Below are 13671 nucleotides of genomic sequence, written 5' to 3'. Positions count from 1 at the left end.
AAGGCCATAGCTATGATAGACTCTGAGTCCCTCTCAACATTCAGCCTTGCAGGCTGGTTTATATCTATCATCAATCTCATCCTTCTAAGTATCAGAAGGAAGGATACCCCACTTTTTGTTTAAATTCTGTCAGTGTTTATGGTCCCATCTCCTGCCCCTCTGCCAAGACTTGCTCCAGTAGACGTTCAACTTCGTCAGTGGATATCTTTAACCCTATTTTGTTAATTTTTTCCTGGCTCGTTCTTCTCAGTCAATAAACATGTTTGAGCATTTCTTATCTGAAATAGGAAGAAGAAAGGAAAATGAACAACAACAACGACGACGACAACAAAACATTCTTGTCTTTTGATTTTCCTTACCCACTGTCCAATCTATCTTCTTTGGTCCTCTAAATCTCTGGTAAAAGTAATCTATAATTTCTTCTAAATTCACTCTTTAATCCACTGCAGTATGTTTGTCTTTACTGTTCCTCTGAAACTGGAGCTACCAGTGATTTTCTAATTGACCAGTTCAGTGGATATTTTTAAATCCTGCCTTATATACTTGCCTTTGCATTTGACACTACAAATTATATCCTTCCTCTTGAAGTTTCTAGTCCTTTACCTTTGGTGACATTTTTATTCTCCTCTTCTACCTATATACCTCTCATTTTGTGGACTACTCTTTACCCACTGACTACTTCCCTATTAGAATCCCCAAGTCCCTCCCATATCTGAAAGTCTTCGGTGGCTCTCCATCACCATCAGATAAAACCAAACCTCTTAGCATGGGACAGCATGCATTCTGTAATCTGATGCCTTGTCTAACACAGTACCTTGAGCCTAACATTATAAATATTTGCAAAATGAAAATAGGTAACAATAAATGAGTATAGTTCTTAAATTTTTAGAGTTTGTACTAATCTTTTTTTTTTAAAGATTTTATTTATTTATTTGACAGAGAGAGATCACAAGCAGGCAGAGAGGCAGGTAGAGAGAGAGGAGGAAGCAGGCTCCCTGCTGAGCAGAGAGCCCGATGTGGGGCTCGATCCCAGGACCCTGAGATCATGACCTGAGCCGAAGGCAGTGGCTTAACCTACTGAGCCACCCAGGCGCCCCGAGTTTGTACTAATCTTGATGTTTTCATGTCTTTATTCAAACTTGAACCATGAATTTTTGTTTGGACAAATTAAGTTTCTAAATCTTTGGCTGATATAAGATAATATGGCTGTAGTGAATCACACCAGTCTACCTACTTAAAATAGGGAATGTTTTATTTTGGTATATGCGTCTTCTTTGGGGAATTTACCTCTTATAATAACCAATGGCCAAGTTTTGAGCATGGAATTCATTTTTGTCATCATATTCAAAGTATTCTGGATTTCATTTACTGTTCCTTTCTTAAAGACCTAATGATGCATTTATTGAACATTATATTTATTTCAGCCTTGAAGATGGTTATTTGCTTTACTTTATTTTTTCATGTATTTTTCAGTATCTATCACAAGTGCTTAACTCTGCCTTGATGCAAAAGCAATCATTGACAATGTGGTTGTGTTTCAATAAAACCATTTACAAATGTTGAACTTTGATTTTCATACGATTCTCTTGTGTCACGGAATATTATTCCTGTTGTGAGATTTTTTTCAATTATGGAAAAAAAATGCCTAGTGTAATAGGCCATACAAAAATAGGCAGTGGTCAGATGGATATTAGGATCAGGTAACCTGGAATCAAAACTGGACTCTATAATCAATGTTAAGACTTTGAATAAGCAAATTAACCTTTCTGGTTTTTTTTTTTCCTTGCCTTTAAAATTTTGCTGACAGTACGCACAGTGTTTTTGGTGAGAACTGAAAAATAATACATGCGGATATATGGACAAAAAAATCTGTTCCTAAAAGCTGAAAAATCCAATCTTAGTTATTTTTGTCTTACCTAAAATCATGGTAATTCCTAATAGAATAAATGTCCACTTTCTTTAGTGTCAATAACACTTTTCACCTTTTTAATATAATTAAGCTCATAGTGTTTTTATTAACATTCATTGGGTTTTGCTCTTCTGCACGAATTTCAGCATTCACTCATAGATGACATTTACCTCTGTTCCTGTTCTTCATTGTGCAGTGTTTTCTTGTTTCTTTGAAAAACAATTTTTCAGACAATTTAGGAGCTGTGAGAAAGAAGTTACTGGGAAATTTTACAACTTTATTTTTGGCTTACAATAGTAAAATGACCAACAATAATTTTTTGTCGACTTTGGAGGGCTTTCTTTACATTTTAAAAAGTAATTGTGATCTATCACTTTTTGAAATGTTTTCTGGTATTGTTAAGCTTTAAAAATATATTTATAAAAGTTTTTTGAGCAACCAACCCATCTAGCAATAGTAGGAGGGCAACGCCTGCTTTATCTATACCTGCCAACCAATTTCCAGGGCGGCAAGTCTGGGAGCTAGAGGAAAAAAACAGTTTTGTGGAGGAATTTTAAAACAGAGCCTTTCTGACATGTAGGCATCATTACCATTCAGATTGTTTTCACAGAGGGAAGGCTCTGTTTGGTCTGCCATGGGAGAAGGAAGAAGCAGCAAAATGCTGATTTCTCCTCTTCCCTGTTATTCTTTGTGTCATGCTTGTAGCAAGGGGGATGAATGGGACAAAGCAGCATCCCTCCCCATGCCACCTCCTTTCATGGAGCCTCCTACCAAGACTCCCTGGCAAGTCCTGTGAGATGAAGATTTTATCCTGGTGTGCTGGCCAGCTTCCATCTGGCCACAGGCATTTTATCTAAATATTTCCAAGGCGCCTATCTCTGCAGCACTGAAGTGCTCAATTAGATATGGCCTGAGTCTTTGTAGCATATCTGCACTGCTGAACAGCTGCTGCATTCCAACAGAGGGTGAAGTCATCTCTATATATAGAGCATAGCAAACTGTTTGGAACAGAGGCAGATTTAAGCAGGCAAATGCACACCTGAGCTGTAAGGCAGTCAACTGCCCAGAGTGACAGAAGGGTTTGGAAAAATCTTTACTTTCTTTAGGGGCAAGTGGCATGGAGGCTACAGAGTCTTTTATTCAGCATTTTTTTTTTTATTTGTTTGTTCCCTAGAGCTTACAGTCTCTCCGAAAAAAAATTTTTTTTTATTTCCACAAATATATTGTTTGCAAAAGTGGCTTTATTTATTTTCTGTGATTTTTCTCTAACAACCTGTGGTTTGTTTATTGGTAAGAAGTTCATCCATATTAGACAGTGTCCAGGGCACTGTCATTTAGTAAATATCACTGCTGTTGCTAAGTCATTGTGCACTAACTCATTTAATGCCTGTTTTCTCTGCTGAATTGTAAGCTGCTCGCTCCTGACACATAATACTTGAATAAGTACATAAATATTTAGTATTATGGCAATTCATCATCCTTCATGGAGTATGATGTTCTGGTCGCCATCAAAAGGCTCCTTCCAATGTGATCGGCAAAAGCTGTGAAAATCCATTTCCTAAATTTTGCAGTTGATTCTCAGAGGGCTATGATTACCAATAAGGTGATTGATACCTGGTACTGGAAAGATCCTGGGAAGTTATCTTCTTTGTCTCTCTCTCTCTCTCACTGGGTTGAATATAGTTTGCTTTGATTAAGAGAGGAGGACAGGTGCCTGGGCACAGGAACAAGATGGACTTGGCATGGGAAGTTCTGAAGTTCTGCCCTGGCTTGACCACTTACTGACTATACTACTCTGGGGAAGTCATGGAATTCTAATGGGTGTCAGTTTCTTCATCTAACACATGGAGATGATAAGCCCTGCCCTGCTCCCCAACCCCCACAGGGTTGTGAGGGAGATGTCCTGCAGAAATGGGAAAATGCTATGCAAATGATACTGCTTTTAGACATGAGAACCATAGTCCTATTTTTGTCATCCTTATTCTGTCAGCAAGGGTCAGACAGTCACCTGAACATACTACCCCTAGACACCTGGAGGCAACAGCTTTGACATGTTTCCCTTTAGTGACTATTTATACCACTATATATATGGTATATATAAATATATATAAATATATAAATTTATATAAATATATATAAATATATAAATATATACCATTATATATATTTCACCAGGTAGGTGAAAGAGAGAGAGATTCTGGGAGAGTCAGCTTCCTGGCTTCTGATACTGCAAATAGAGAATAGATACCTGAATACCTGAATAGAGAGCCACTGTGACTCATTCTCAAGACTCTCCACTCTGTCCCTCAGCAGGCAGTGATTCCATCTCATTTCACAGAATCAGAAACCACTGAAGGTCAAATAGTGTCCAAATGAGGAACTCTAAGAAGGGAACATTTCATTTATGGCCAGTGCTCTCTCCTTATCCCACAACCCCATTCTCAGCTATTAAAGCCAGAACATATCTGTGTGAAGGCAAATTACTTTCTGGGGATAGAGGCTGTCCTTGGTGTCAGAAATCAGATCCCTCAATGATGAATTTATAAAATGAACTTTGCCTTCTATGAAGCAAGCATGATGCAAACTCTTGTCCTATGCTGATTTGTGGGATGCACCTACTTTTTCATTGATTAGTCATTAAATAGAGTCAGAGTGATATAAGCACATGCTACCAGGAATGTGAATCAGGGAGACCAGAGCAAAAAAGACCTCCCTGGATGAACAACTTCTTTAAATTGGTTATAAAATCCTACCGTGGATTATAAAACTCTATTCTCAGTGTATAGAATAACCCAAAGAAGGTAAATGTCTTGCTAGTGCTAATACTTCTTTTAAGTTCTGTGAAAGTTACAGATACAACATGGAAGTCTTTTCTCTTGCTCACTTCTGTCACTATTCAGCCTGTCCTGGTTCTTCTAAGTTACCTAAATTGCTGGCTTGACAGTCAGCTATATATGGGCAGGAGGGGGAGGAATTGAGCTGATTACCTATTAACTTCAGCCTAAATTAAATAGATTTCCATACTGCTTTAAAATTCATAGCTCTTTCTTGTGCATCCCCCCTGGGTTTCCATGCTCTGTCTATAAAAAGGCAATGTGACAAATTCCTTTGCCAAGGCTTAGATGTTGGGAACTCAAGAGTTTTTATTTAATCATGGTGCTGAGTTCCTGTCTGGCCTTGGATACGCTATTTTACATTTCAAATATTCCATCTGTAAAGGCAAAATGATATTTCTTCCCCATCTCACAATAAGTTAGGAGATTATCCATTACTTAGTGTTTTTTTTTTTAATTTTATTTATTTATTTGACAGAGATCACAAGTAGGCAGAGAGGCAGGCAGAGAGAGAGAGAGAGGGAGAAGCAGGCTCCCTGCTGAGCAGAGAGCCTGATGTGGAACTCCATCCCAGGACCCTGAGATCATGACCTGAGCGGAAGGCAGAGGCTTTAACCCACTGAGCCACCCAGGTGCCCCCATAACTTAGTGTTGTTTTTTTTTTTAAAGATTTTATTTATTTATTTGACAGAGAGAGATCACAAGTGGACAGAGAGGCAGGCAGAGAGAGAGAGAGAGAGAGGGAAGCAGGCTCCCTGTTGAGCAGAGAGCCCGATGCGGGACTCGATCCCAGGACCCTGAGATCATGACCTGAGCCGAAGGCAGCGGCTTAACCCACTGAGCCACCCAGGCGCCCCATAACTTAGTGTTTTAAAGAGATTCTGAGACACTGGCTCTTTAATAACTAGTATTAACAGACTCTCTCTGAACTGGTTAAGTGTACTGAGAAAAGTTGAAGCTGAAACATCATGGGCCAGCTGACCTGTTTTGGCATCAGATCTGCCAAGGTTTCTCTTTCCATAGCACTCACTGAGTGATGAAGGTCTGCATGTCTAGTAATAAAAGGAATCTGGGTCATTAACTTGGATTGTAGAAATAGTGCAATTCTTTATTTCTTGCCCTATTTTATTTTATGAGAACATAATTTTAAACCATCATACCAGTAGAGATTCCATTATAGAGTAAGCATGCTTAAAGAGGGCTATTGTATCATGAAATGTGCTGTTTTATCTTAAGGTGATAGTTGGTGGTTAGAGTAAGATAATCCCTGGCCAATGCAAACTTTTGAAAACAAACTATAATTATCTTTGAGGTTTACCATCTCTGTGATGCAGAGCAAATCTCTGAGATTTGGGGGAATTCCTCCTCAATTTGGATACCATTTATATAGATTATTTCACTTGCTGGTCAAATATACACTGAATTTCTCTCAGTCCAGCCCACAAATGTAAATGTCTCTATCACACATACTGCCTCTATCATAGAGGACTTTATAATGTTGAAGAAGTGTAGACAGTGAGTGACAACTAAAATAAAAAGTGAGATATAAACAGGATACTGTATGAACACAAACGAAGGTAACTATTGCCTTGGAAGTTCAGAAAAGATTTCTCAGATGTTGAAGACATTTATATTGGGATTTTGAAAGAAGGATAAAGAAAAAAAGGATAAGAAATAAAAATAAAAGAACATTCTTCGCAAAGGGTGTAGTAAGTATATTGAGTGTTTTAGGTTCTCCATTTTGTGACAGGTAATGAGAGAAAGGTACAAAGATTTACCTACCGAGTTTCACTTAGACATTCTGAAAAAGGCCTTTTTACCTTTGTTGATCACACATTAACATCTCTTGCAAGAAAGAGCTCCTCTTTTGTAAATACTCTGCAGCACAAATTTACTTATTTCTCATACAGCTCATATGGGTTAGGAGGGAGAAAAAGTCTGTTGAAAGTCACATTCCTCACCATGGTCCAGAACTGCTCTTCCTTGACCCTTGTGCCTCCCAACAATGACTAGAATCATAAGAAAACCTCTTCATAGTGAGTGGCTCCAGTCTACCTTCCTCCAGCTTAAAGGCCCTTGTTGCAGGGGGCCATAGAGGTCTTGGCTCACACCTGTAATGAACCCCTTGGGTTGGAACACATGGAAGAGCTGCCCATGTACTGTAACATTATGTGATTCTCTGCAGACATCATTAGTCTCCTAGGACAGGCTATTGCAGAGGCTGTCTTCTGACAGCAGTCTTCCCTGCTGACAGAGGGCAATGACATTGTAAATGGAAATTAACATTTTATTACATTTGGCTAATTTTTATTATACTTACTATGTCAGGTAGTGCCGTAGATATTTTCATATATTATCTGATTTCCATGCACTATTTGTACCAACCCAGTATATTTAGGTATTATGTTGATCTTATACCTTCATGATTTATTAAGAGCTATACTTTATATGATTTTTTTAAGATTTTATTTATTTAGTTGACAGAGATTACAAGTAGGCAGAGAGAGAGAGGAAGGGAAGCAGGCTTCCTGCTGAGCAGAGAGCCTGATGCAGGGCTTGATCCCAGGACCGTGGGATCATGACCTGACCTGAAGGCAGAGGCTTTAACCCACTGAGCCACCCAGGCGCCCCTACTTTATATGTTTAATAGAATAGAATCAATTTGTTGTTGGGTACTTCTTGACTTTACAGTAGTACTGCTAGCTACTTGAGGGCAAACACTTCATCTTCTATTACTCATAATATCTAATCAGGCACATAGCAAGTCTACCAACTTAAAAGTTTTCAACATGAAATTTTTTTAATTGAAGAATTATTGACACGTATTATATCAGTTTATGGTTAAATATAATAATTTGTTATGTATATATATCATGAAACGGTCACTACAATAAGTCTAGTTACACCTATCACCATACAAAGTTATTACAATAGTATTGGCCATATTCCTTATGCTGTACATTGTATCTCTATATCTTATTTTATTACTGGAAGACTGTACCTCTTAATCCCCTCCACCTGTTTTGCCCATCCTCATGTCCCCTCTCTTCTGGCAACCATCAGTTTATTATCTATATCCATGAGTCTGTTTCTGTTTTATTTGTTTTGTTTTTCAGATTCTACATATAATTGAAACCATACTGTGTCCTTCTCTTTCTGAATTGCTTCACTTAACATAATACCCTGTAGTTCCTATCCATGTTGTGAATGGCAAGATCTCATTCTTTTTTATGGTTGAGTAATGTATATTCCTGTATGTGTGTATATGTTTGTGTGTGAGAGAGAGAGGGAAGGAGAGAGAGAGAAGAAGAGAGAGAGAAAGAGAGAGAGAGAGAAGTATCTTCTTTATCCATTAACCTATTTATGAACACAACTTTCTTCCCTATCTTGGCTATTGTTAATAATGTCACAATGAACATAGAGGTGCATATATCTTTTTAAAATTCATATTTTTTGGTGCCTAGTTGGCTCAGTCAGTAAGCGTCTGCCTTCAGCTCAGGTCATGATCCTGGGGTCAAGCTCGGCATTGGGCTCTCTGCTCAGCAGGGAGCCTCCTTCTCCCTTTCCTTCTGCTGTGCCCCTGCTTGTGCTCTCTTGCTCCTCATTCTCTTTCAAGTTAAAAAAAAATCCTAAAAAATTCAGGGGCTCCTGGGTGGCTCAGTGGGTTAAAGCCTCTGCCTTTGGCTCAGGTCATGATCTCAGGGTCCTGGGATAGCCCTGCGTCGGGCTCTCTGCTCAGGGGGACCCTGCTTCCCCCACCCCCTGCCTGCCTCTGTGCCTACGTGTAATCTCTCTGTCATAAATAAATAAAATATTTTAAAAAAATTCATGTTTTCATTTTCTTCATATAAATATCTGGAAGTGAAATTGCTGGATCACATGGTAGTTCTATTTTTAACTTTTGTGTGGGACCTTTATACTGTTTTCCACAGTGGATGCAATAATATACTTTCCCACTAACAGTGTAGAAGGGTTTCTTTTTCTTTACTTCCTCTCCAATAATTGTTATTTCTGGTCCTTTTGATAATAGCCATTCTGACAGGTGTCTAGCTGATACCTCATTGGGGTTTTGATTTGCATTTCCCTGATGATTAGTGATTTGAGCATTTACATGCCTATTAACCATCTGTATGTCTTCATTGGAAAAAAATGATTATTCAGGTCCTTCTGCCCATTTTTAATCAGATTATTTTTTGTTTGAGTTGTGTGAGTTCTTTATGTATTTTGGATGTTAACCCCTTATTGGGTATATCATTTGTGAATACCTTCTTCCATTCAGTAGTTTGCCTTGTTATTTTGTTGATGATTTTCATTTTCCTGCAAAGGCTTCTTAGTTTGATGTAGTCTATTTATTTTTGCTTTTGTTGCTCTTGCTTGAGGAGATAGATCCCAAAAATACCACTAAGACTCATGTCAAAGAGCTTACTGCCTATGTTTTCTTCTCTGAGTTTTATGGTTTCAGATCTTACATTTAGGTATTTAATCTATCCTGAGTTTATTTTTGTACATGGGGTAAGAAAGTGGTCCAGTTTTATACTTTTACATATAGCTGTCCAGTTTTCCCAGCACCATTCATTGAAGAGACTGTCTTTTCTTCATTGTATATTTTTGCTTCCCTTGTCATAGATTAATGGACCATATAAGTGTGGTTTATATTTTGGCTTCTCTTCTGTTCTATTGATCTGTATCTGTTTTTGTGCCATACCATTAGTTACCGTAGCTTTGTGGCATAGTATGAAATCTGAGAGTGTGATAGCTCCATCCAGATCTTTCTCAAGATTGCTTTGGCTTTTTAGAATCTTTAATCCTTCCGTGAAAATTAGTATTATTTGTTTGAGTTCTGTGAAAATGGTATATTGATAAATATTTCATTGAATCTGTAGATTGCTTTGAGTAGTATGGACATTTTAACATATCAGTTTTCCAATCTATGAGCATGTTATATCTTTCCAATTTTTGGTATCATCTTCAACTTTTTTTTCTCAGTGTCCTACTGTTTTCAGACTATAGGTCTATTACCTTCGTAGTTAAATTTATTCCTAGATATTTTATTCTTTTCAATGGAACTGTAAATGACATTTTCTTAATCTCTTTTCCTGATAGTTCATTTTTAGTGTATAGAAATGGTGTATATAGTCTATGCAAAAGATTTCAATGGGGGGAGGAGTCAAGATGGCGGAGAAGTAGCAGGCTGTGACTACTTCAGGTAGCAGGAGATCCGCTAGATAGCTTATCTAAAGATTGCAAACACCTACAAATCCAACGGGAGATCGAAGAGAAGAAGAACAGCAATTCTAGAAACAGAAAATCAACCACTTTCTGAAAGGTAGGACTGGCAGAGAAGTGAATCCAAAGCGATGGGAAGATAGACTGCGGGGGGAGGGGCCGGCTCCCGGCAAGCTGCGGAGCAATGGAGCACAAAATCAGGACTTTTAAAAGTCTGTTCCACTGAGGGACATTGCCCCAGAGGCTAAACCGGGGTGAAGCCCACGCGGGGTCAGCATGGCCTCAGGTCCCGCATGGTCACAGAAGGATCTGGAGTGGCTGAGTGTCATAGAGCTTACAGGTATTAGAATGGTGAAGCCGGCTACAGAGACAGAGCCGAGGAGTGAGCTCTAAGCTCGGGGTTACCTTGAACTGGTCGCAGGCTCGGTCAGCTCGGAGCGCGGCCGGAGGCCAGGCAGACTGGAGTAAATGGGCGCAGTTCTCTGAGGGTGCACTGAAGAGTGGAGCCCCGAGCTCTCGGCTCCTCCAGGCCGGAGACTGGGAGGCCACCATCTTCATTCCTGCCCTCCGGAACTCTACAGAAAGCGCTCAGGGAACAAAAGCTCCCGAAAGCAAACCCAATCAGATTACTCAGCCCAGTCCCTGGTAAGGGCGGTGCAATTCCGCCTGGGGCAAAGACACTGGAGAATCACTTCAACAGGACCCTCCCCCAGAAGAGCAACAAGAAATCCAGCAAGGACCAAGTTCACCTACCAAGAAGTGCAGTTTCAATACCAAGGAGAGCAGCGGAATTCGAGAGGAGGAGAAAGCAAAGCACAGAACTCATGGCTTTCTCCCCATGATTCTTTAGTCTTGCAGTTAATTTATTATTTTTTTTCTTTTCAATTTTTTTCTCTCTTCTTCTGCTAATTTTTTTTAACTTTTACCCTTTTCTTTTTTAACGTTTTGAACTAGTTTATCTAATATATATATGTATATATATATATTCTTTTCTTTTTTATATTTTTTCTTTATTCGTTTTCTTTTTTAATTGTTTCTTTTTTTTTTTTTCTTTATGAACCTCTTTTTATCCCCTTTCTCCCCCCTCATGATTTGGGATCTCTTCTGAGTTGGTTAAAGCATATTGTCCTGGGGTCGTTGCCACCCTTTTAGTATTTTACTTGCTCCTTCATATATTCTTATCTGGACAAAATGACAAGGCAGAAAAATTCACCACAAAAAAAAGAACAAGAGGCAGTACCAAAGGCTAGGGACCTAATCAATACAGACATTGGTAATATGTCAGATCTAGAGTTCAGAATGATGATTCTCAAGGTTCTAGCCGGGCTCAAAAAAGGCATGGAAGATATTAGAGAAACCCTCTCGGGAGATATAAAAGCCCTTTCTGGAGAAATAAAAGAACTGAAATCTAACCAAGTTGAAATTAAAAAAGCTATTAATGAGGTGCAATCAAAAATGGAGGCTCTCACTGCTAGGATAAATGAGGCAGAAGAAAGAATTAGCGATTAGAAGACCAAATGACAGAGAATAAAGAAGCTGAGCAAAAGAGGGACAAACAGCTACAAGACCACGAGGGGAGAATTCAAGAGATAAGTGACACCATAAGACAAAACAACATTAGAATAATTGGGATTCCAGAAGAAGAAGAAAGAGAGAGGGGAGAAGAAGGTATATTGGAGAGAATTATTGGAGAGAATTTCCCCAATATGGCAAAGGGAACAAGCATCAAAATCCAAGAGGTGCAGAGAACCCCCCTCAAAATCAATAAGAATAGGTCTACACCCCGTCACCTAATAGTAAAATTGACAAGTCTTAGTGACAAAGAGAAAATCCTGAAAGCAGCCCGGGAAAAGAAGTCTGTAACATACAATGGTAAAAATATTAGATTGACAGCAAACTTATCCACAGAGACCTGGCAGGCCAGAAAGAGCTGGCATGATATATTCAGAGCACTAAACGAGAAAAACCATGCCGCCAAGAAAACTATATCCAGCTAGGCTATCATTGAAAATAGAAGGAGAGATTAAAAGCTTCCAGGACAAACAAAAACTGAAAGAATTTGCAAACACCAATCCAGCTCTACAGGAAATATTGAAAGGGGTCCTCTAAGCAAAGAGAGACCCTAAAGTAGTAGATCAGAAAGGAACAGAGACAATATACAATAACAGTCACCTTACAGGCAATACAATGGCACTAAATTCATATCTCTCAATAGTGACCCTGAATGTTAATGGGCTAAATGCCCCAATCAAAAGACACAGGGTATCAGAATAGATAAAAAAACAAAACCCATCTATATGTTGCCTACAAGAAACTCATCTTAAACCCGAAGACACTTCCAGATTTAAAGTGAGGGGGTGGAAAACAATTTACCATGCTAATGGACATCAGAAGAAAGCAGGAGTGGCAATCCTTATATCAGATCAATTAGATTTTAAACCAAAGACTATAATAAGAGATGAGGAAGGACACTATATCATACTCAAAGGATCTGTCCAACAAGAAGGTCTAACAATTTTAAATATCTATGCCCCTAATGTGGGAGCAGCCAACTATATAAACCAATTAGTAACAAAATCAAAGAAACACATCAACAATAATACAATAATAGTAGGGGACTTTAACACTCCCCTCACTGAAATGGACAGATCATCCTAGCAAAAGATCAACAAGGAAATAAAGGCCTTGAATGACACAGTGGACCAGATGGACATCACAGATATATTCAGAACATTTCATCCCAAAGCAACAGAATACACATTCTTCTCTAGTGCACATGGAACATTCTCCAGAATAGATCACATCCTTGGTCCTAAATCAGGTCTCAACCGGTATCAAAAGATTGGGATCATTCCCTGCATATTTTCAGACCACAATGCTCTGAAGCTAGAACTCAATCACAAGAGGAAATTTGGAAAGAACCCAAATACATGGAGACTAAACAACATCCTTCTAAAGAATGAATGGGTCAACCAGGAAATCAAAGAACAATTGAAAAAATTCATGGAAAGAAATGATAATGAAAACACAACGGTTCAAAATCTGTGGGACACAACAAAGGCAGTCCTGAGAGGAAAATATATAGCGGTACAAGCCTTTCTCAAGAAACAAGAAAGGAGGGGCGCCTGGGTGGCTCAGTGGGTTAAGCCGCTGCCTTCGGCTCAGGTCATGATCTCAGAGTCCTGGGATCGAGCCCCGCATCGGGCTCTCTGCTCAGCAGGGAGCCTGCTTCCTCCTCTCTCTCTGCCTGCCTCTCTGTCTGCTTGTGATCTCTCTGTCAAATAAATAAATAAAATCTTTAAAAAAAAAAAAAAGAAACAAGAAATGTCTCAGGTACACAACCTAACCCTACACCTAAAGGAGCTGGAGAAAGAACAAGAAAGAAACCCTAAACCCAGCAGGAGAAGAGAAATCATAAAGATTAGAGCAGAAATCAATGAAATAGAAACCAAAAAAACAATAGAACAAATCAATGAAACTAGGAGCTGGTTCTTTGAAAGAACTAATAAGATTGATAAACCCCTGGCCAGACTTATCAAAAAGAAAAGAGAAAGGACCCAAATAAATAAAATCATGAATGAAAGAGGAGAGATCACAACGAACACCAAAGAAATACAGACAATTATAAGAACATACTATGAGCAGCTCTACGCCAACAAATTTGACAATCTGGAAGAAATGGATGCATTCCTAGAGACATAT

Source organism: Lutra lutra, chromosome 1, assembly GCF_902655055.1.
Source record: "Lutra lutra chromosome 1, mLutLut1.2, whole genome shotgun sequence".
In the NCBI taxonomy this organism is placed as follows: Eukaryota; Metazoa; Chordata; class Mammalia; order Carnivora; family Mustelidae; genus Lutra; species Lutra lutra.
This window is presented reverse-complemented; position numbering follows the sequence as displayed.